The 23,991-nt window shown below is 38.8% G+C and overlaps 1 long non-coding RNA gene across 2 annotated transcripts in view; it reads left to right on the forward strand.

Moving 5' to 3' along the window:
- The window catches only part of LOC144313297 (uncharacterized), a 62,407-nt gene extending 47,167 nt beyond the window's left edge, over positions 1-15,240 (forward strand). Inside the window, exon 3 of one of the 2 annotated variants that reach the window (XR_013378978.1) lies at positions 15,116-15,240. This is a non-coding gene — a long non-coding RNA (uncharacterized LOC144313297). Of the gene's footprint in view, positions 1-137; positions 270-15,115 lie in introns of those variants that run through there. The other variant, XR_013378977.1, reaches the window with a different exon arrangement.
- Positions 15,241-23,991: the final 8,751 nt, after the last annotated feature.

Consider the following 23,991-nt stretch of genomic DNA (forward strand, 5'->3'; position numbering starts at 1 on the left):
CTTCAGCTCTCAACATGGATATCACCCCTCGGAATAGCTTTCCCTAAAGCCTCCCTTCCCTGCTGCACCTTATATTTGCCCTAAAAGGATGCTTATCCTGGGCAACTGTCTGTTAATTGCATGTTTGTTTCTTCTAGGATGCCGGAAAAGCATCAGGAAAAGCAGAAAAGTAGGAGTCCCCATCATTCACATTCACGTTCCTATTTCCACAAACTGTCATGGAATCTGACACAAAATGGTGCTCTGCAAGTGTTTGAAGAGTAAGATACCTTAAACCCGATAAAAATTCTAACTCAATTCCTATCCTCTCTCAGTACATTTCAGTACACTTCTGGATGCAGGGGATAGAGTGGTAACACGGATCAGAACAATGTCCATCCCTCATAGAATATATATTCTAGTGAGGGAGATAAGCAAAGAAGTAAGCAAGTAAACAGGCATTATAAATCAGGTAATATGTAGTACTGTTCATAAATATAAAGCTAAGTAAACAGAAAGAGTCACAGGAATTCCACTTTAAATAAGATAGTCAGGAAATGCTCACCAAGAAAGAGCTCTGAGGTTAAAGGAAGAGTGGGAACCACACCCTGGGTGTTGTGTACTATGAGAGCACTTCTTGTGAGAGCCAAGGCCTTCGTTCCAATCCTGCCTTTGCCAGATCACTCTGCCTCCTTTCTCATCCATCCAGTGTCACTACACACTTCATACGGTTATCATGAAAATTCACCACAACAAACATGCAAAGCATTTATAACGCCTTGGAACATACTGGATCTGCCCAATAAATGTCAGCTTGTCTCTGGGGGAAGATCATCCCAGGAAGAGAGAACAGGAAGAACAGAAGGCCTGGCAGCAAGAACACTTCTTTTGAAATGTATGAGAAATGGCATAGGGACTGAAATGGAGCAAGTAAGAAGTAAAGACTATCAAACAAGACTAGAGAGGTTCCCTAGACCAGATCATATAAGCCTTGATGAGGAAAGCTAAATTACTGACAGGTAATAGTATAGCCTGGACTCTACCCAAATATTTTGATTATAGATCTAGCCATCTTCAACTATAGAATGCTGTTCTCCTAAATGACTTATTAAGGCTCCTCCAAATACTAAGACTTTTAAGGTCAGGATCCTCAATTTTGCCATGATGAGCAAAGGCTATCAATATTCTTTTACTAATAACTGGCCTAGCTACTCCTTGGAAGGAAAAGATTAGTGTCTTATTTACAAATGAAAGGCCAAATAAATAACTCCTTCACCCATGCTATAGCTCACTTATACGTAAAGTTCCCAGCATGTGTTGATGCTTTCTGCAATTTCTACACAAATTGCCACTTTACAAAATGGTATTGGATTATTGCTATATTCTTGGCATCAACTGTCATTAGTCTAAGCACATTCATTGAACACTTAAAGCTTTTCTTAAATAATGCAAAGACAGTTTACCACTTGTGAGAATCACAGAACCTGTGTTTTATTTATTTATTTATTTATTATTATTTATTTGTTTGTTTGTTTGTTTATTATTTATTTTCCTTCAGAGATACCAGTAGCCATCACAACTGAGGAGGCAAGATACTCATGTCGGAAATGGTTTTTATATCATGTCTACTCTGTTGGAGCCATAGTGCTTTCCATTTAAATGATCAAGTTAAGGTAGGAGGTAACTAATTTAAAACACTCTCTAAATCAGAAGCCAGCTGTGTCCCATTTGCCAAATAACAAACAAATTTTGTACAAATCCAAGAGCAGCAAACTCATCAAAGGGCATGGACTCTTACAGATTCACGGGATTCATGGCACAGACTGGAGAGGCACTGATTTAAGACAAGTTCTTGGTTTCTAGGATAGAGACAACATCTCAGACATACCATCCATAAATAGAGAAGTGATGGTACCGAAACGAGGTTCAGTTGGGTAGAGACAGAGATTCTCTTCTGGTTTGCTCTTGATCTATCCAGTCAAAGAATAACTGGGTCCTCTCTTTGGCTGATTTATTTTTTAAATGACAAAGACTTAGTCAAAAGCAAAAGGAAAGAACAATAGAGAGAGAGGCATCATCATCATCATCATCATCACCATCATCATCACCATCATCATCATATGCTATCTTTGAAAGCAAGTATACTATTCTTACATTCATGATCATGAATAAATTAAAACAAACAAAACTGCCACTCGGTATTTGTTGCCCTCTTTATTCAAATTTGTGAAATCTCTTCAACACAGCAGTTGCCAAACAGATATTAAAGGTAAATGTTGCTGTTGTTGTTGTTGTTGTTGTTGTTGTTGTTTTTAGAAGACAAGATGGTAGATCACAAACTCCAACAGTAAAGTAGTAGTCTTTTGTCCTAGTGGACATACCCATGGTTTAGGAACATACCCGAGACAAACTAGGAGAAAGAGACCACTAGTGATTCAAGCATTTGTGGTCCAAATTTAAACTATAATTAAATGTAAAATTTTAATGTAGATAAAAACAATGAAAATTGGCCTTGCTTCTGAGCAAAATTATAATGGACTATATTTTAAGACAGTCAACCAAATGCAGAAGAATAATTTAAAACAATGAACATTATTAACTTCAATGAAGTTTTACTGAGCATCTTGTATGTGCCTAAATAACCAAGAATAGCAATATAAAAACCATCACCCTTGTCCTCAAGTAGACTTAACATCTCAATATCTATTAAACATCAGTCATTCATAAATGACCTAAATGCCTTTCCTCTTATCTAAATACTAAATTTTAATAATTGTTATTAAATAACTTTAAGTTGACCCAATTTTTTAAATACATATTTTATTATAAATTTAAACAATGATATACTTGAAAACTTATGTTTATTTTGTTTTATTATCTTTTTAAAAATACTTATTTATTCTCTTGTTTTTTATATACTTAATACTGTGGTAGTCACATATGTTTCTCCTTTACCACTAGGATTACCAAGAGTCACATTTCTCCCCTTCATTGAAATTAGGCATGACAATGTGACTTGCTATGGCCAATAAAAATATGAAGCAAAAGTGATACATGTAGAATCTTTTAACTGTTGCTGTTTGATTCACTGGTCCACTCTTCCCTGATGGAAGCATGTGCTTAGATGGAGGAAGCATATTGGAAGGCTTAGAATAGCTGTTTCAAATAGTCACCTGAACCAGCCACTGACTTGTCACGAGCAAGAAATAAACTTTTGTTGTAATTATGCTAATGAGATTTAGTGACTTACCACAGCATCACTTAGCCTACCCTGACTAATATGATATTACTTGTAGTGTGATTTTATGCTTATTGATTTCTTTCTTTGAGAGTCTCTCCCACTAATATCCAAGCTAAAAGGGCAAGGAATTTATCTATCGTCTTCACTGTTAAATCTCCAGCACCCAGAACAATCCTTGGGATTTAATAGACATTTAATAAATATTTGTTAGATAAATGAGTAAAATATTAATTTAAAATCATCTAATTTATCTATCAGTGGTTAAAATGCAATACTTCATGAAATAGAAGGGAAATGAAGCTTATACTTAAAATGGAAAAAATGTTTAAGTCTTCTAGGAGGAAAATTGCTACGAGTGGAACTACTAAATGTTCAGAGACAGGGAAGGTTTTTCTGTACTGATCATATAGATGGCCTTTCATATACTAGATGCTGTACTAGAATTTCATAAATGTTTCCCCAGTTAGAACTTAACAAGTTACTGGAAAATGGGTATGATTCTCCCTACTTTTTAGTTGAGCAAATTAAGAAGGAAAGGGTTTAGCTATCCAAACCAAATTAATACAGTTGTAACGTGGTAGGGGAATATTCCTAAGTCACATCTGCATAAAGCCCAAACCCAGATTTTTTTCTCAGCATCACTTGATGGAGATCTTAAATGTTTTATTCCAAAACTAGATTAAGATAATCTTTGTGTTTACAACAGAAAACTCACAGTATACATAAAAGTCCTAAATAAGTCAGTGTGTTTTCATAGAAACAGATGGTACTGAACAGAGAAAAAACTGGAAAGAAAGAACATGGCCTTCTATCAAATAGTATAAACTCTATTTGGACCACAGATGTGATGGTTAATTGTATGTGTCAACTTGGCTAGGCTATAGTGCCCAGTCATTTGGTCAAATACCAGTCTAGATGTTGCTGTGAGGTATTTTTCAATGTGGTTTACATTTACATGAGTAGACTCTGAGTAAAGCACCTTATTCTTCACAATGGGACTGAACTTCATCCAAAAACGTAAAGGCTTTAAGAATGAAGACTGAGATCCTTTTAGAAGGAAGAAATTCTGTCTCCAGACTGCCTTTGGCTTCTAGATTCAACGTCAGCTCTTCCTGAGTCTTCAGCCTGACAACCTGACCTGAAGTTTGGGGATCCACTCCCACCCCCCAGAATCACATGAGTCAATTCCTTTAAGATTCTCTTTGCATACAAACACATCTTACAGGTTATGTTTTTCTGGAAAACCCAGACAAATACACTAGGTTAATAAAATGAAATAAATGACAACAATGAAGGTCAGTGATATAGGCACTCTTACACATTCCTAGTAAATATCTATAATGGTTCTAATAGAGCTTAACAAAATGTATAGCCTTAAAACTTTTCATCCTTGTCAGTCCCAGTAATTTCAGTTCTAGGAATCCAAACAGATCATCACTAGACATTTAGGAATAGGTAATTGGAGAACTCTGAGTATCCAACTCTAGTTTGGTTAAGTAAATCACAGTACAGAGTATGATTCAACCATTAAAACGATACTTAAGAAATACTTTAACATATGGGAAATGCTTAAGTCAAATAGCTAATGAAAAAATCAGAATACAGGGACACCTGAGTGGCTCAGCAGTTGAGCGCCTGTCTTTGACTCAGGGGGTGATCCTGTGGTCCTGGGATCAAGTCCCACATAGGGCTTCCTGCATGGAGCCTGCTTCTCCCTCTGCCTATGTCTCTCTCTCTATCTCTCATGAATAAATACATAAAATATTTTTTAAAAAAGAAAAAATCAGAATACAACCTTGTATATACAGTAGGTTTCCAACTATGAACTAAAAACACATAGACAAGACAATAGAACAACTACATCGAAGTAACAATAGTGGAAATGTTTCCTCTATGATAGTGTTATTGGTGATTTTACTTTTTTTCCTTATCCCTCCAGAAATCCCAGCATTTTTCAAATTTGTCTTAAAATGAGCATATATTTCATTATTTAAAATAAATATTATTTTTAAAGAATTCTCTTAGGTAAGTATATTCTTAAGATTTTTGTTGTTGTTGTTGTTAGCTGACAGGACATTTTAAAACACCCAGATATGACATTAAAATAAATTGTGTGTGCACTTGAAATAGCCATTTCCTTCTTACCTGAATCAGACATCACTTTAAGAAAAGTTTACCTTTCTTTAAAGACTGGGAGCATAAATTCTATAATTTAACAATGACAAAACTCTGATTTAAGGCCTATAACCAAATATCCTCATTTAAAGAAAGAAAAACAGCTACCAACGGCAAAGGACATATCTTTGCAGACACTACAGTAAACCTACATAAGTATCTAAAACATTAATTTTTTTAATATCCACTAATTCTGCCTTTGCATTTCTTTCTCATAAGTTTATTTGTAAACATCAGTTTGCTTACAATATGCTGTAGAAACAGGGAATTTCTTTCTTTCTTTCTTTCTTTCTTTCTTTCTTTCTTTCTTTCTTTCTTTCTTTTTTTGGGGGGTGGCTATCACTGTCTCCTTGTATATTTCCGTGCAAAGAATTCCACTATTTGCAGACCACTGAGCCAACTTTGTCTTCATGTAGCTGGCAGATTCTTGTGGCCTTCTTACAAACACACCTTCCGCCATGACTTTTGCCAGCAGTGAACCAGAGCTTTAGAAAACACCAACTAACAGCCTCAAAGTCAGGACAGATGAGTAGCTGCTTTGTCACATGAGAAACACATTTTCCTAAAAGGAATATCATTACTTTGTATTCACTATTCAGCTTCCAGCTGCCAAAAGCTAAGCAAGGTAGGTCAATATGACCACATTTGATTGGCTGGGCTGAGCCTTCTCTCTAGAAACATCTGCAGAAGTCCAGGCTAAAAGTTCACTACTAATTAGAATCACTATGCTGTACACCTAAAACTAACATAATATTGTATGTCAACTATATCTCAATTAAAAAATTTTAAAAAAAGAAATTAAAAAAGAAGAATTACTGGATAAAATACAAGATATCCAGTTAAACTTGAATTTCAGACAAACGATGAATACATTTTTTAAAAAGATTTTTATTTATTTATTTATTTATTCATGAGAGACACAGACAGAGAGAGAGAGGCAGAGACACAGGCAGAGGGAGAAGCAGGCTCCATGCAGGGAGCCCGATGTGAGACTCGATCCCGGGTCTCCAGGATCACACCCTGGGCCGGAAGCAGGTGCCAAACCGCTGAGCCACCCAGGGATCCCGATTAATACATTTTTAATACAAATTATGTCCCGCCCAAATATTGCACATGGCACTTCTCATGAAATATCTGGGCCATACTTTTAAAAAGCACTCAATGCTTATCTGAGACTTAAATGTACCTGGGTGTTACATACTTTTTATTTCCTAAAGCTAACAAACTTAATCCTAATTGATGCACTTAGAAGGTCTACAGGTCTTTTAGAGGATATAAGAATTGGTAGAAAGTTCAAACTTAATGACAACGGAAATGCTTAATATATTCAATCCTCTTTACACTCAAACCACGTAAACCAAAAATATCCCCATTTTAAGTCTCTTAAGAAGAATCCATACACTGATCTCTGGGTTTTTTGTTTTTTTTTTTTTTATGATTGTAAACTTGTTTTTTTTTTTCCTTTTACACGAGGAAACATTTAAATTTTTTCTTAAGTTGTTATTCAACGCAATAAAGTACCTATCAAAAATGACAGATGCCTAGATCCTATCCCTGATATCAGAAAGTTGCAACCTAGAGAACCAGACAAAAGCACAAAATAATAGAGAAAAGGAGACCAAGGCAGTTCTCCTGTGTCCATGATCAGTGTGTACTGCGATCAAGAATAAGTGTCTAGCAACTGTATAGTAATTTGTCAGCAGAAGTTTATGTCTCTTGTCTCCAAGAAATAAAAGTTTGGACTTGTATTTTGAAAGTCTACACTTCATTTTTTCTAGTAATTTCTATCGCACATTACAGAGATATCAGCTGAGGTCAATTAGAAATAAACAAAAACCTGTCTTTCATGACAGTTTGAAAAGTGCTGATCTAGAAAATATTCAATTGTCTTATTTCCTTTCATTTCCATTTGCACATTTCTAGTGGTGGAGAAGTTGCATCGATGTGTTTTCTGATTGAGATACAAGGAATAATGAAACTCATATGAACTACAAAGGAAAAATGCAATTCTCTCAAATTTACTTTTGTCTTCCTAACTCACTTTTTAAAAATCTATTCCTTACCCTCTAACCTATGTCACCTTCCTGACCCCAAGGACAATATTTAAGAGTACCAAACCCAAAGCCAGGAGATATGAGACTTGTTGGTTGGGACCCTGGATAGAATGATTCCCCAGCCAAAGCCTCTTGTGTAAAATGCAGGTTGTAATGAGGTCATCTAAGGTCGTTTCCTAACTCCAATAGTCCACGATGCCGGGATATGCTTGTTAAACTCCAATGACACCGCATCATTTTAGCTCCAGGGATACACTGGCTGGCCCCTGGGGTGGATGGCGAGCTTCAGGCCAATAGCACAAGCTTGACACGCTTCAGCCAGGGGCTTTATGTGATGCCCAGCCATTCCCAACAGCTGTAGGCTGGGAGGCCCCAAGTCCAAAAATAGCCCCACAAATTATGATTTACCTTCTAGAGATGACATCTCTGTGAATGGCACTAAATCAAGGCCAAGCAGTTAGCCTGACACTCTAGCCAATGCCTCGAAAACAGCTCAATCCCTGGAAGTCTAGGTGTACCATCCATCCCACCCAGGGCTTTCAGTATTTGAATGTTGATGCTCATTCTGCAGTCAGGAAACATAATTATTCGTTTTTCTTTAAGGAAGTTTATGACCGAAGGTAATGGGGGGAACATAAATGTACTGACTGTTTACTGACACTCATAAATGCTATGAACACAGACATATAATTGTCTCCTGAAGATCTGCTCTTGTAGTGTAGAATCTTCATTTTTAGCAATTTAACTACTGAAAGTTTACCCACCTTGAGGAGAATTATTTAGTGGAAAATAAAACTTAGCGCCTATTTCATTCCCTGCTCCAACAACTTTCATCCTTTCAGAAAACTGGCTTTCCCATAAAATTTGCAGAAGCTATCTTGTTATATAGGGCAAGTAAAACTGAGAGGTAATTAGTACAAACCAAACCTCTAAATAATAATGTCAAGTTTTAACATTTGCAGAGTTCTGGATCAACATTAACTAATAACTTCTCTCTCTGTTTTCCTCTGTGAGAAAAAAACTTCGTTATTCACAAATTATCAAGATAGAAAACAAAACAAAGAAATTGGTTCTAGCTAATTAGAAAAAAAAAGAAGAAAGAGGAAGAAGAAGAAGAAGAAGAAGAAGAAGAAGAAGAAGAAGAAGAAGAAGAAGAAGGAGGAGGAGGAGGAGGAGGAGGAGGAGGAGGAGAAGGAGAAGAAGAAGAAGAAGAAGAAGAAGAAGAAGAAGAAGAAGAAGAAGAAGAAGGAAGGAAGAAGAAGAAGAAGAAGAAGAAGAAGAAGAAGAAGAAGAAGAAAAAGAAAGAAAGAAAGAAAGAAAGAAAGAAAGAAAGAAAGAAAGAAAGAAAGAAAGAAAGAAAGAAAGAAAGAAAGAAAAAAAAAGGTAAGCAGCTCAGGTCAGAATTCAGCAAGTGCAAGCAAATGTTTACACCTGTTCAGAGTTAAGAACAATGGTCACTTATGACTAGGATGGACCATTAGGTCACACTGAGCTCATTTTTAGGACACTGTCCAGGAAGGCTTGGCATTGCAGAATGGGAGAAACCAGTGTGAAATCCCTAGACTTTTGGATTACTGCTCTCCTACCTTAACTGCTGCAATGACAGGTACATATGTGTGTGCAGGGGAGGAGGGACAGAGATGCTGCAAGTAACTCAGTGTGTACATGGCCTGCCTGTAGCTCTCCCCCAACCCCCCAATGGGCAGCTGTGCTAAATTTGTCAGTTAACCTTGCCTTACCCCTTCCAGGAGTGGCCGTACTGTCAGGGTCCCCAGGATGTCACCTCTTGGCTAGCAAAGAGAGTTAAAAGTGAACCACTCCAACAAAGGAAAAAAATAACAATGCTGAATAAGACCCCTTACCAGCTCATCTCTTTTCCTTCCTCTCCAAATTCAGTAGGAAAGAGAATTGAGAGCTTGTCAGGATTAGCTGCATGGCATTAAACAGTCCCTCCCAGGGAAGGCACAGAGAAGAGACTCCCTGGTACATTGCTTTGGGGAGTGGCCCATAGGAACCCAGTGTCAGCAAGTCTCCAAAAAAGCAGCATCTGGAAAAGGAGACATCTCGCCCAGAGATGCCTCTTTCTTCCTCCCCTCCCAGACCTTAGGCTGAAAACATTGAGTTCTCTTGGTCTATAAAGGAGGACATATTATTAAAAGGGCCATAGGGAAGCCCGTCTATTTCTCAATGTCCTAGAATGCCATCCAACCATCTGGGGTCAGATGCCCATTCTTCATCTCTCTCTGACTAGGGGGTGGGAGGCTCATGCCAATGCTTGGGTTCATTCTGATTTTAAGATTAAGACAGAGTTTTCTCTCCCCTCCTGAGAGAAAGGTACACAGGTGTCCAGAGAGAGGGAAACAGTCAGGGACCACTGTGCTAATGTGGACCTGTGGATCTGGTGGTTTTGACAATGGGAAACCAAAGATGGTTCTGAAATGGGATCTGGTGTCCAGATCCAGCTTACTTATTTTTGCTGAAAACTTTAAAAATTAGTTTCCTGGTAAAGAAACAATGTTGTGTCAAGGTCCCTGGAAAAATCAAACAGTGTTATTCTGTAAGGTCTTAATGGGAGGATCTATCCATTTTGACCAGGGATAAATGTATTCGATTCAATATGTTTGGTTTGGGAAATCTCTTTTTGTCAAACCCAGGATAACCAATTGTCCATTATACCATGTCCTTGCTAAGAGAAGCTGATGTAGAAATATTTAACCACCCCATCCATAAACATTTCTTTCCTCCCAGAGCAGAAAAAGGCTGATCTTCTCAAGGCCTAATGTTATTTATTTTCCAGTGAAGGGATATGATTTTTATGCCAGGTACAGTTTTCCTTTAGCATTTTTAAGTGCCTGCTTTTTATTTTTATTTTTTTTATTTATGATAGTCACAGAGAGAGAGAGAGAGAGAGAGGCAGAGACACAGGCAGAGGGAGAAGCAGGCTCCATGCACTGGGAGCCCGATGTGGGATTCGATCCCGGGTCTCCAGGATCGCGCCCTGGGCCAAAGGCAGGCGCTAAACCGCTGCGCCACCCAGGGATCCCCTAAGTGCCTGCTTTTTAAGTGTCTCCTAGAACTGAGATCCTGACCACTTGCCCTTGTTAAATATCTGGTGATCCTTTTACCCAACAGATGGGAAGGGCCTCCTGATATGCCCCTGGCCTAATTTCAATTTGGGTAATTGCATTCTGTCGACTTGAAATTTCCCCACCAGTTTAATCTGCCTGGAATATGGTGCCTCCTTCTCGGTCCTGAACTGCCTGGCGTGCCGATGGAGGCTGGGGAACAGCTGGTGCATTCCACCCCAGAAGTGGATACATTTTAGTGGCAGGTGCAAAGGTTTTCTTCAGCTGAATACAAATTCTAACATAGGAATAAGCTTCTTGGATGCTTTTTATTTTTATTTTTCTCAATGAACATAACTTTCACAGAACCAAAAATATAAAAGCATCCAAAGCATCAATATGAATGGAAAAGAAAATACATGCTCACTAAAACCAATCTATTGTGTGATCATTTTGCATTCCATGAATCTTATAATGCTTCTAGATTTGAATGTTGACAATAAGGATAAATAATTCACATAAAGCAATCATTCCTTTTCTCAAAGAATTTTACACACAAATACATGTACACACGGGGGCACATGGGTATGTGCACACATCCTTCCATGCACGTATAGGGGTGTGTGTGTTTGGGTATACCAACTCTTACCTCCCTCTGGGGGGTCCTTTTTAGTTGGGAATAAAAACAGCTTTCCCCACAAAAATACCATGTTAGGCATTCTATGCATATCTTATTTGAGTAGGTAATACATTTAACTGTAAAGAGCTTATCTCCTGTAACAAACTGGAATCTTAGAAGGTATCCTATCCGTTTCTGTTTCCCTGGCACCTAGAACATAGTAGGTACTTAACTAATGGATTAAAATATAGACTACGTAGACAAACCTATTTAATCTTTAGCTCTAAGACCCAAAATGCAATTTAAGGACTGCAGGTCAAGGTATAGTTTTTTAAGGTACACCTTAAAACTCCAGGAACATTGGTGGCCCCAAAGTCACATCCCTTGGCTACCTGAGCTCTAGGAACAGTTACGTGCAAGCATAGGCTCACCTTGCAAACGACCAATACCATCTCTCAGAGGTGACTGCCAGAGATGCTGGTCTGCAGATTCAAGGTGAGTGCACCAAACCAACAGTAAACCAGTGGAAGATAGGGACTAGTAGAGAAATGCTCCTGCCTTCCAGACTTCAGGCAGACAATCCTGGAAGTCCTTCCATACCTTCTCTGCATATCTCCATAAAACTGAATCCCACTGACCAACCTCAGTTTTTTTTTCTTTTTCTGTAATCTTTTTCTCAGTGACCTTGATAACACACCATTGTATTGGACATTTCTCCTTCCCATCTTCCCACTCCCTTGCTCCTGCTTCAGGGAATCACCTCTCAAATGGACTATCTGCCCCCTTGCCTCAGGCTCCGAATTTGGGGGAATCCAGACTCTAATGACTTAGGACATCACCATGCTGACAGTCACACCAGCAGACTATCCACATATGAACACATAGAGTACCTATTCCCCCACCATTCATTTTCTTTCCCTATCATAGGACAGATAAGCCATACACCAAGACCACTCTGATATATATATAGGCTGACAGATTATATGCTATATTTATGCCAGGAAAAAGGAGGAGAACTAAGATTGTGCCTTGATGTATTCTAACTATATTAGTTTAGCTCTAAATATCTTACCTTACCAATGGCTCAAGAGGCATTCCCAGAGTCTCATAATTAGTAGGACAGTCCAGATTCTGCCTCATTTTAGCCTCTGCAGGTCATCATAAATTAGCTTAGAGGCCCCAAGCCTCTGTATGACTCAAGCTGACTTGAATCCTAATTTGTACTATGCAGCAACCTTAGCAATGCCACTTGCATGCTTAAGTCTTTTGCTCTCTTGGCCCTTGGAAAAAACATATTTGCAGTAGCACCTGTCTCTGCCATCCCTGCTTAGTGTAGATCATCAATGGGTAGTGTCCTAACCTAAGAATACAGCCTGATGAAGACTTGGGTCCACCATGTAATGACTATGCACATCATGAAGCCAAGGACGGGCTGCCACAGAGGAGGGCCAAGCCATCTTTGAGTTGACTGCCTCATACTCACTGGAGGGCTACCCTGTTGGCCACACTAGATAGAGAAATGCAGGGAATTCTCAGCAGTTTTGAAGACACCGGTGTTTAGACCTCTGGCTTCTTTAAGGGCAAATTGAGGCCAGTGCCTAATATAGTAGCCAGAGTGGGCCTAAGGTGAGCTGAGGGACCAGTCTTTCAGTTCATGGAAAGGACTGTAGTACCTTAAAAGTAGTATTAGAGAAGACCCATGAGGGACATGGATCATCCTTTGATTTTCATAAAATTGAAGATTTTTATAAGACTGTAAAAGCTCTACTTTCTCACTATAAAATGCAAAATTGCATTAAAACAATTGTATAAAAATTACATTAAACATACATCTCTTGGGATCCCTGGGTGGCGCAGCAGTTTAGCGCCTGCCTTTGGCCCAGGGCGCGATCCTGGAGATCCGGGATCGAATCCCACATCGGGCTCCCAGTTCATGGAGCCTGCTTCTCCCTCTGCCTGTGTCTCTGCCTCTCTCTCTCTCTGTGTGTGACTATCATAAATAAATAAAAATTAAAAAAAATTAAAAATAAATAAAAGCTGCGCTTAAAAAATACATCTCTGATCCTATCACACAGAGGTAACAGCTATTAATATTTGCTCTATTTGTTTCTAGTTTTTCCTATGAATAATGAATATATATTTCTTTCTTTCTCTGTGTTGTCCCTGTCCATATATGTGAGATCTAGAAAAAATATTGTATTTCTGTGCACTTCCTTCTTCTGACAACATACCATGAACATTTTCTTTGAACACAGCACTTAATGGGGGCATAATATATAATCATAATATTTTGTAATTCTCTGTTACGGATGTATAAGGTTTTTTAATGTTTGTTATGTATAACCTTATATTTATATATATTTCATATATACATGTTTTGAAATCCCCCCCCCTCAGTGTGGATTCTGGGATTCCTTTCTGCAACAAGGGCCAGATATCCATCAGTGGGCAGTGTCTGGGTCATCCACATGACCATGACAAGCCATCTTCTGTGTGTTGATATCTAGCCTCATGGTCACAAGATGACCACAGCAGTGTTGGCCATGTTATAATCGCCCACCTCAAGTAGTTTCTTCTTCCTCTGGTATCTTTTAAAAATGTAAGAAATCTTACTAAAGGCTCCTACCCCCAACAGTCTGCTCCTCACAGTTCATTGGACAAAACGGGTCACGTGCAATTTCCTAACTCATTCACTGATGCAGATGGAAGGGTAATGATTGGTTTAGACTACGTAAGACACACCTCCCTCTGAGCCTAGGCAAAAGATCATTGGCTCCAAACAGCGGCATATGGCTGGAGAATGGAACATGTGCTGTGGACAAGAAGTGGAGTCCTCCTGAAAAGAAAGGGGGACTTAAAGAGGAACTATATTCAGGGAGGCAAGAAGCAATTGTCTCCAATATAAATTAAACTTGTTTCGTTATCTTCTCACCTACATTATCACGCTCTCTTCCCCGATAACATTGTCCTTCCTTAATTTACCAGCTAGACACTCCTTTTTAATCAAATGTGTGCTGGTTATCCATGAATCTCTAAAAAGTTAACTGAAAAATTAACATCATAATGATAATGAGTTTAAGGTCTTGCTCTCCTTGGGGGCATTTCTGTTCTAAAAGGGAGTTCTGAAAGATATAATCATCTTCAAGATCTATAAGACCAAAGTAGTAATGGTAGTATGGCAGGCAAGAAAGGATTCAAGACCCACTGTGACCCTCCTACCTTGCTCACCTTGCTCACTGTTACATTCACACTGGCCTCCCTGCTGTCTCTCCAGGAAGCCAGAATACTTACACCTGGGAGCCTTTGCACTTGACTTCCCTCTGCCTGAAACAAGCTTTCTCTAGATAGCCTCAGGGCTTAATTCCTTGCTTCTTATAGTTTTCTTACCCATATGCCACCTTATTAAAGAGGTTTTCCTTGATCCTCTTACATAACATAGTACCTTTACCTCACTCTGTAGCCTTTTACCCTACTTTCCACATATTTGGCACTTATAACCACCTGACATGGTATGTAGGTGTTTACTATCTTTCTCCTAAATAGAGAGTAAATCCCATGAGACTAGAGTTTATGTTTTTTTAGATTGATTTCTTTTTTTAAAAAATTTATTTATGATAGTCACACACACAGAGAGAGAGAGAGAGAGAGAGGCAGAGACACAGGCAGAGGGAGAAGCAGGCTCCATGCAGAGATCCCGACGTGGGACTCGATCCCGGGTCTCTGGGATCGCGCCCTGGGCCAAAGGTGGGCGCTAAACCTCTGCGCCACCCAGGGATCCCCGAGTTTATGTTTTATTCATTGTTGGTTCTTCTGAGCCTAGACACAGTGCCTAAAAAGCAGGCATTCCATTGCTAAACATTGAGCTGCATCAGAGTAGAAGCCAATGGGACCTAATCCTGTGTAGGCATCTTTCTGTCATAACTCTGATGCCCACAGTAAGTCTAAGGAGGTCATATTTTCTTTTTCACCTATTTCCCTCTAGGCAAGACCTTCATTTTCCAGGATGCACTGTGTAGCTGTGTATGTCTTGAAATCTGAACAGTATCTATCTCTCTACTATGAAATAAAAGGCAAGTCTCAACTTAAGACACATCCTATAACTTGTAATACTATCTAATTAATAAAATGTGTTTCAATTCTGATTAAAATTTATCTTGAGTGCCAGAAATACTCATAAAAGCATATCTAAAAGCCACAAGGAAATAAGGTAATGTAATTATTCAACAATAACTTAAGAAGTACATTACCATGTGACTTGGAGCTCCCATCTAATGCTCTGGTTGAGACAGATACACACACACACACAGAGTTTTATTTTTTATTTACTTTTAATTTTTTAAAAATTTATTTATGATAGTCACACAGAGAGAGAGAGAGAGGCAGAGACATAGGCAGAGGGAGAAGCAGGCTCCATGCACCGGGAGCCCAACGTGGGATTCGATCCCGGGTCTCCAGGATTGCGCCCTGGGCCAAAGGCAGGCACCAAACCGCTGCACCACCCAGGGATCCCCGACACACACTGTTTTAGAGACTTTCAGGCAAAATGGTGATATGAATATGTGGACATAATCACCCACATGAAACTATGAAAAAGCCTATATTTGACTTGGGAAAAGGACACGCTAGGAACCATATAGATGTACCAGAGAGCAGGCATGATTTCTGGTCATTTTGGTGTAAATATGCCAGATTAAAAGAAAGGCAACCACACCACAGTGACAGGGAAGTGAGAGGGAAAAAAACTGTCTAAGATAAATAAGAATGAGGTTCCAGCAGAACCTAGATCACACTCACTGCCTGTGTGGAGACAGTGATGGTAGTGTATGTCTGGACTCTAGCAGCATCTCTGGGAAGACTAAGGTAGCAGACACCTTCGTGAGCAGCCTTCCTAGGCTTGTGTTATGCTAGCATAGCCCAGTCAGTGCTGAAGGGAGATCGGGGTACCCTGACCTCAGACTTTGACCTCAGAACAAGGGTATCCTTGCCTGTCAAAGAACAGAGCTCTGATCAGCTAACTCTTGGCTTCCTCACAAACTTGAGGAGTACACTGCTCAGCAAATCTCCAGGCAAAGGGGCTCTAGAGTGGCAAGATAGGAGCATAGCATGCATAAGCTGGTCCTTTCTCTGAAAGACTTCTGTAGGTCACCCCTCAATCTCTGATGGCACACAACCCAGTTCTCAGTTCCATGTATTGGGTAATATATTCTATTTGTGGAATGCTATATAACTTTCATTTTAAATACCATATTCTCAACTAAATATTCAAGGATGCAGAATATGATGCAGAATATCCTCATGTCATGATATATGTTGTATTAAGTGAATGAAAAAGTGCATACATGAGTCAGGGGTATTGGATTACAACTTCACAATATTTTATACATACAGCACACACATAAATCCATACAAAAGTAGTAGAAAGATATACTCCATTATGGTAATAATAACCAAAAAAAAATCCCAAAGTTATCTTTATTTTTCTTTCTATTTTACATGTTATGAGAAAAGAAATTTAATTGGCCCTTCATTCCAAATATTTCCAGAACCTATACTCTATTCACCACTGCAAATACCCCGGTCAGAAGCACCATCATTTTTCACCTGGATTAGTGCATTAGCCTCCTAATAGGCCTCCTGGCTTCCATTCTCATAGTCTATCCACTACACAGCAGCTAGAGTAAGCTTTTAAAAATGTGAGTCAGATTCCTCTGCTCAAAACTCTCCGGTGGCTGCATATCATACTCATTTCATAAACCTCTTTATTACTTTACATATTTCTCCTGCTATCATCCTTGTACAGAATCTAGTAAGATAAGACTGGTCTTCTTTCCAGTCTTCAGACTTGCCAAACATCCCCTTCTATTTGCACAGGTTGTTCCTGCTGCCTAGAACACCCTTCCTTTCAATAGCACCATCTTCAAGTCTTTAATGCCTCCTTTCCTAGCAGCCTAGCCATTACCCCAAACACCCTCTTCCTCCCTCCTGTAAGCAAGATTCCACAACTTACTTTCTTGGGGCCATGTTGCAAAGTTACAGGGAATGAGATTCTCATAAAGTAGAATGTGAACCATGCCCTCTGACATTGTGAGCAATGTAAAGATCCCACTTTATTTTACTCCCCCCCCCCCCGTGAGACTGTCAGCTGCATGAGGGCAGAAATGTCTTTAGCAGTTATGGCTTTCACCTCAGTTTCTAGAATAATGCTGGCATGTAGCACCTGCTACTGGATGAATGAATCACAGGATAGTAGGAATAAAAGTGATTTTTATTTTCTTCTGTAAATGATCTCTGTTTCCCCTATTATTTATAAAAACTAGAAAATAATTAGTAAAAAGAAAAATGTATACTACTACTCATTTCATTTCTCTTGCTCTTAGCCTGGAAAGTAAATTTCTTCTGGACTCACACTAAAGAACAACTAAAGAAGATTATCTGTTTAAACTATCATTGAATCAAATACCCAGTAAAGCATCTCTAAGCTCTTCAGTTATTTCCATGGGTTTTCCTCACTCCCACTGATTTTGGTGTAGTTTCTGATCAGTCACGATGGTAGGAGATGACCCAATTTCATAACATCTGAAGCTATTCAATTTTTCTATGATATGATTCCATCATGGGCCAAGTCGAATGGTCCAGCAGAGAGATGCTCTCACATTCTCTTAAAAGGTTATCCTTTGGGCTTTCTTTTAAGATAGTGTTTCTTAGGAGAAAAATTGAAGCTTATATCTAAGGACATACTATACGATGAAACTTTTTCTCTGTTACGAGTCCTCCTACCCTCACACATGGCAGAAAACATTCTGAAGACTCAGACTTTCAGCTCTAAAAATGTTAATGACCAAGTGCATTTGAACCCATCTTTAAATCTGCTTTTAAGTATTTTTAAAGTCAGTTAAGGTATTAACCCACTGAAAATTTTGATAATTTGCAAAATATCTCCGACCTGACTCTCTGACAATGGTAAATAAAACCAAGCCAACAAACAAAAACCATATATGAGATTCATCCTTTGCCACTCTTTGCTTTATTTAATATTGCAGCAATTTCCTCTGTAATAAACAACTCAAAATCGAGCAAAGACATACCAACCATGGAGGAGAAAATGAGTCTGGTCAGCAGAAATATGGGACCTACCTTTAATCCTTTAATAATAGTCCAGAAAATAATTTATCTCGTGCTGTTATTTTGTATCTGGCAGTTCAACCAAAGACATCATTCCGTCCGTAGGAGGGAGAATCACTTTTACTCTAGCCTCGGTGGATAGCTTTATATAATTTATATAGTTTTTAATTTTGGTAATAGCAACTAGCTGGCTAAGGCAATAAGCCCTTTTTAACAAAGACTAAATAAAGAAATCTCTCATATTTCAATTAACTAACTGAACCAAATCATAAAGAGCATGACTGTTTCATTTCATTTGGCTGTTGCTCAAAGAATGTTCACTCAAAAAATGTTTCATTGTTAATATTTATAATGTTCACACTAACATAAACATTATAACTAATACTATAATGTTCATACTAATATTGGAAAATTAGAAAAACACAAATCTGAGATAGAAGGGCCATTACACCAACTAAAACTCTTGTTTTTATTGAATTAATGGTGTTGTCCTTGGCTTTTGACCTCTAGAAATGTGGCAGGTGCCAGGCAAGCAATGGGTAGGAATGAAAGATGGTGTGTCATACAAAAGTACACATGAGTGGTCCCATTTATTTAAAAATCTTGAAATTATCAATAGTCTCACTGGTTGTATGTTATACGCTGCAGATTTTTTAAGTATGCAGGTGATAACACTATTTTCAATACCATATATATCATTCTTGCAAATCATAGTAGTCATTGAGTAACAATTGATAAATGTAATTAATCTTTTCTTAGGACACATAATGATTGTGTATGAGAACATCATATAATTGCCCTCAATTAGATATAAGTTTCAAAAATTATTTGTAAATTCTATCAAAAGTCCATCCCTCTGATCAACTCACAAGTACATATAATTCTTACAAACACTTGCATGTACTATATTATTTTAAAATTAGTAATAATCGGGATCCTTGGGTGGCTCAGCAGTTGAGCACCTGCCTTCGACCCCGGGAGTGATCCTGGAGTCCCAGGATCGAGTCCCACATCGGGCTCCCCGCGTGGAGTCTGCTTCTCTCTCTGCCTATGTCTCTGCATCTCTAATGAATAAATAAATAAAATCTTAAAATAAAATAAAATAAAGTTAGTAATAATCATTTTAAATAACCCATTATAGAATTTATTTCTAAGAGATTAAACTTATTAATAATCTAATATTGTGAAATTCTAAATATAAACATCTTTCTACTTGTCATTTGGTCATCAATATTCATAAATTTCCATATTTCATGCGCACTTTTTTTTAAAATTTTCATTTCCGCATCTCTGAGAGCAGGTTGTGTCACATAATGGATGATATGAAAGTACCGCACACTAGCTTAATAGGATGCCTTTTGTTCTCCTTCCCAGTTGGAGTGATAAAACATAAAATGATGATGTTTCTTGTAATCGTTGTTTCTTGAATTCAATGAACTATAGGAACAGACACTGTTTCCCTGGCTCACTAACTAGGTTTGTCGTATGATATTATACCTGGCCGAAAGTTGGTTAACTATATTCCAGGACAGATGGGTCCCCGGTCCCACACGCGAGGGTACTTAGCACTTCGCCTGACAAAAAGCAAGCTTTCAACCAATGAGAACAACTGCCTTCTTTGGCATGAAATATCTGAGTATGTGGAGCAGATGCCGATCCTGACTCTGCTAATCTCCTTTATTAAATTCCTGTCCCCAGGCCCTTCTCTTTTCTGGAGGCGTGCTTTGGTCTAAAAAACCCCCTTTACCCAGAGTAGCCTGGGAGGTTACAACTATCTGCCCCCCTGGGGTGGGGGGTGGGTGCACGCACGTGACCAGAGTAGACAATCCCAGCTCTTTTGCCTACAGGCAGGCGATGCAACTGCTTCAGAGCTTCTTCCCCAGGGAGAAAGCTAAACTGGACTTCTGAAAGCAGGCCCTTGCCTAACGCCTCCCCGTCCTACTCAGCTTCCCTGACTCAAAGCTTTTCCGTGAGAGCACACCTTCAGTGAGTCACTTCTACACGAATCACAAGTGCTTCTAGACAGCCCTGCCTAAGAGCATGTTTGCTCAGATTTCGGCTGGGTGAGGTTTTCTACTGGTTTCTACAAGATGTTTGGCCAGCATCATCGTCTGAAAACAACCAGTTGAGCCTTAGGGAACCAGACCTAGGGATTTACACGTTTGCCCTCACGGCCTCAGGGGGAAACAGATACGTAAATGAACAATCACAAATTAGTAAAATGCACATAGATGAAGGGTGCTAAGAAATACCGGAGAGAAGAGTGAATAATGATGCTGGGAAGTCACTGAAAGCTCTGTTGAGAGAGTTAAATTTGGGTTCAATCATGAAGACATGAAAGTGGCTGAGATTTGCTCAGGTAGACAAGGGGTAAGGCTGAACCAGAGAGAAAATGTCATGTTTAGTTAAAAGAGGTTTGAGAAACATGTTGTGTTCACAAATGTGCACGTAATGTGCTAAGAGGGAATAAGTTGCAAATTGGTACAAGATGAATGTGTGTCTGTGCATATGCACATACATAGAATTACATAGAATTTTCGATCAATTACATGATGGAGAACCGGAGAAAGATAAGTAGGAAAATGACATAGATTTCTTTAAAAATTTTTTAAATTAATTATTTTAGTTTAGGTGAAAAACTAATGGATGAGAAAAAAACTCAAAATGTATAACATGATATAAACATTTAGTTAAAGAAGATTCTAGCAACAATATAGAAAATGTAAGGGAATGGAGTGGATCTGCAGGAGGAAAAACCATTTGAACGATGGGAGTAAAGGTGCCAGAAACTCTGCAGGCTGGGAGGATGCAGGCTCTAGAGGAACTGGTCTGTAATTAAATCTACTTATACACTCAGATGTGTTGGGGTCATTCTATTTCTTGCACTTAGTAGGTAAGTAGGCGGAAAGCCAGACCCCCTACATCTTTCAGGATAGGTCAGAGAGTATGGGACTCCACGTGAGAAGGGCAAAGAAAAATTCTCAGTCATCCGTCAGGTCCTATTATCAGCAACAGGATCCCTCTGTGAAAAAAAAGACATTTGTCTCTCCAATGGGGTGAATGTTTCTGAATCTCCAGCTCTGTGAAACCATTCCCACGCAGTTGATATCTTCCATCTTTTCTTTATATTAAAGGGACTTGTATTCTTTGATTTCTCTGTAAATCACCATTATGCTTTTGACAGGCACACAGCAACCCATTACAATATCCCAGGGAAGAAGTGATAAGGGTTAAACTAAGACAATGATCTAGGGAAGGAGAAAGGGATGGGAGGATCACGATGGGGCACTGAAAGATTTATTCGGTAAAAATAAAATAAATGCAAACTGGCTATCCTTTGGAAGTAAGATAGGCTAAAATAGAAAATACCTATTTATGCCACCTTAAAAATCTTCATGCTCAGAAATGCCACAGTGTTAGCACACTAAAATAATATTAAATAGCTTCTTGTTTGTTAAACCACAAAAGTGTATCAGTTTGCAAAACTCAATTCAAGAGAGGCAGATAAGGAAAAGAGAAATAGAGAGAGACATAAACAAAAGCTATCTTCCTAAATCATAAAAGTGAGATATGAACATTTAGCTAGGTCTGAAAGCTAGGAAAACAACAAAAAAGGTGTCATTTTTCTCTTGTAAAATTTCATCATTAAACTCTGGGTTTGCTAACTATGGCCATGAATCATAGCTACATGGCACTGATGCTACGCTACTCTAGTCTCCTCTGGGAGAGGCCACTATGCCATTGTGTTATGACAGCAGGTCTGAGCCCAGCCAATGGCTAAACATTGTCTTAGGCATCCAATGACCCATGCCCTCCTGCCAAAAATTCACAGGCTCAGCTGTGAGTTGTATCCTCCTGTAAGCAAGTTTTGTTAGTGACTTATCTTACTAGGAGGGAGGGAAAAGGAAGCAAAGATACTCCCCCTTTGACCAAGGGAAGTGCCTGGCAATGCTTCTTCTCCTGAATGCACATGAGTGTAGACAGATCCCCTTTATATGGGATGTCTGGGTGGCTCAGTGGTTGAGTGCCCGCCTTTGGCTCAGGGCATGACCCCAGTATTCTTGGATCCAGTTCCAAGTTGGGCTCCCAGCATGGAGCCTGCTTCTCCCTCTGCCCGTGTCTCTGCCTCTCTCTCTAGGTCTCTCATGAATAAATACATAAAATCTTAAAAAACAAAACAAAACAACAAAACAAAACAAAACAACCCAGATCCCCTTTATAGAGCCGGTACACCCATCCCCCAGCTCCTGTGCATAAGAGCTCACAGCTGCCCTGCCTCCGGATAATTACCCAGAGTCCCCACTTTCCAGAGAGAAATACTTTCTAATATGACTTAGGTTCCAGGACCCCCAAAGATCAGGACAGAGCTGATTGTTTTCCCCTGAGAGCACATCCTTGCTTGACTCTTTTCTCTTTCCTATTCTGCTTCCCTCACTTCCCTGATTTATTTATTTTTTTCCCATTTGCTTCCTGAAAAGCACTCTTACAGTAAATCACTGAGACCCAAATGTCTCCCCCAAGGCCTGCTTTTAGGAAACGTGACCTAAAATAAAAGGCTTACCAATAATATGGCTGGCCTAAAATAAAAAATTGGCAACTGAGATTTTTAGCAAAATAAGAGAGGGAGAACACTATTTGGTGGTAATATTCATAATCCTAACAATACTGGCAAAAGAGAAGAGATGCTTATATTTCATTAGGTCTCAAGATAACATGATGGTCCAACAAAGAGGAGTTATGTAGTAATTATCCGTGACAACAGCAACATCACATCAGCAAGGCAGACTAACAATTACATGTTGTTTTCCTTTGGAATTGTATTGACAGTAATACAACACTTGTACCACATCGTTCTATTTGTATGCCATTAAGTATGTGACCTTGAAAAGAAGTTGCTTAATCTTTCTGATCCTCAGTTTCCCTATCAGCAAGATAAGTTTAAAATGCCTTCTTCCTGTAATCATCATGAATATTAAATGAGAGGCTCCAGCAAAGCAATTAGCATAACACTTGGCTCTCTCCAAATATTAATTTCCTTCCACTTTCCTACCATGTCACCATCAATTAATATTTCTTTTTAACGCACTGGCTGTATTGTACCATAATCAACACTAAGATTTAATCTAAGTTTATTCTTTTATCATTGTTCAAGGTGATGTGATCAGTATGAGAGATTATTTCCCATGCTTCTGAGAACAAATTATGGGAAACTGACAGGATTAGCTCATTTACTATAGTGGATATTTGTGTTTTTGCTTGCCCAGCATATCTCTCTCTCTCTCTCTCATGTTTATTTAGTGCTGGCAGCATGCTAATTTTTCCCTGGGGAAGTCCCTCTGTGTTTCTAAATTTTTATTAAAGATGGTCTCCCACCCATAGGAGGGCTGGGCATCTGACTCAGCTGAACCAATCAGATGTATTTCCCAAAACTGTTTGTCTTAAGTGACCACAGGATGCAAAATGGTTGACATTTCTTCCTCATCACAGTGATGCTCTGAACAGAATCCTCATTAGTTCCTGCTCCTTGATCTCTCAAATTCAGCTCTTCTTTGAGAGGCCTTTGATTTCACAATCTACTTATCATTTCAATAAATGGCTTCTACTGCTGTTAGCCAAAGATAGTCTCTGTTGCCTGCCACCAAATGAGCCCTATAAACAGTGATGCTTAAATTTAAAAAAAAATTCAAGAATTTCAAATAAATCTTTAAAGATGGACTTAGGACTTTACATTCTAAA

Source organism: Canis aureus, chromosome 5 (genome assembly GCF_053574225.1).
Source record: "Canis aureus isolate CA01 chromosome 5, VMU_Caureus_v.1.0, whole genome shotgun sequence".
NCBI classification, from domain to species: Eukaryota; Metazoa; Chordata; class Mammalia; order Carnivora; family Canidae; genus Canis; species Canis aureus.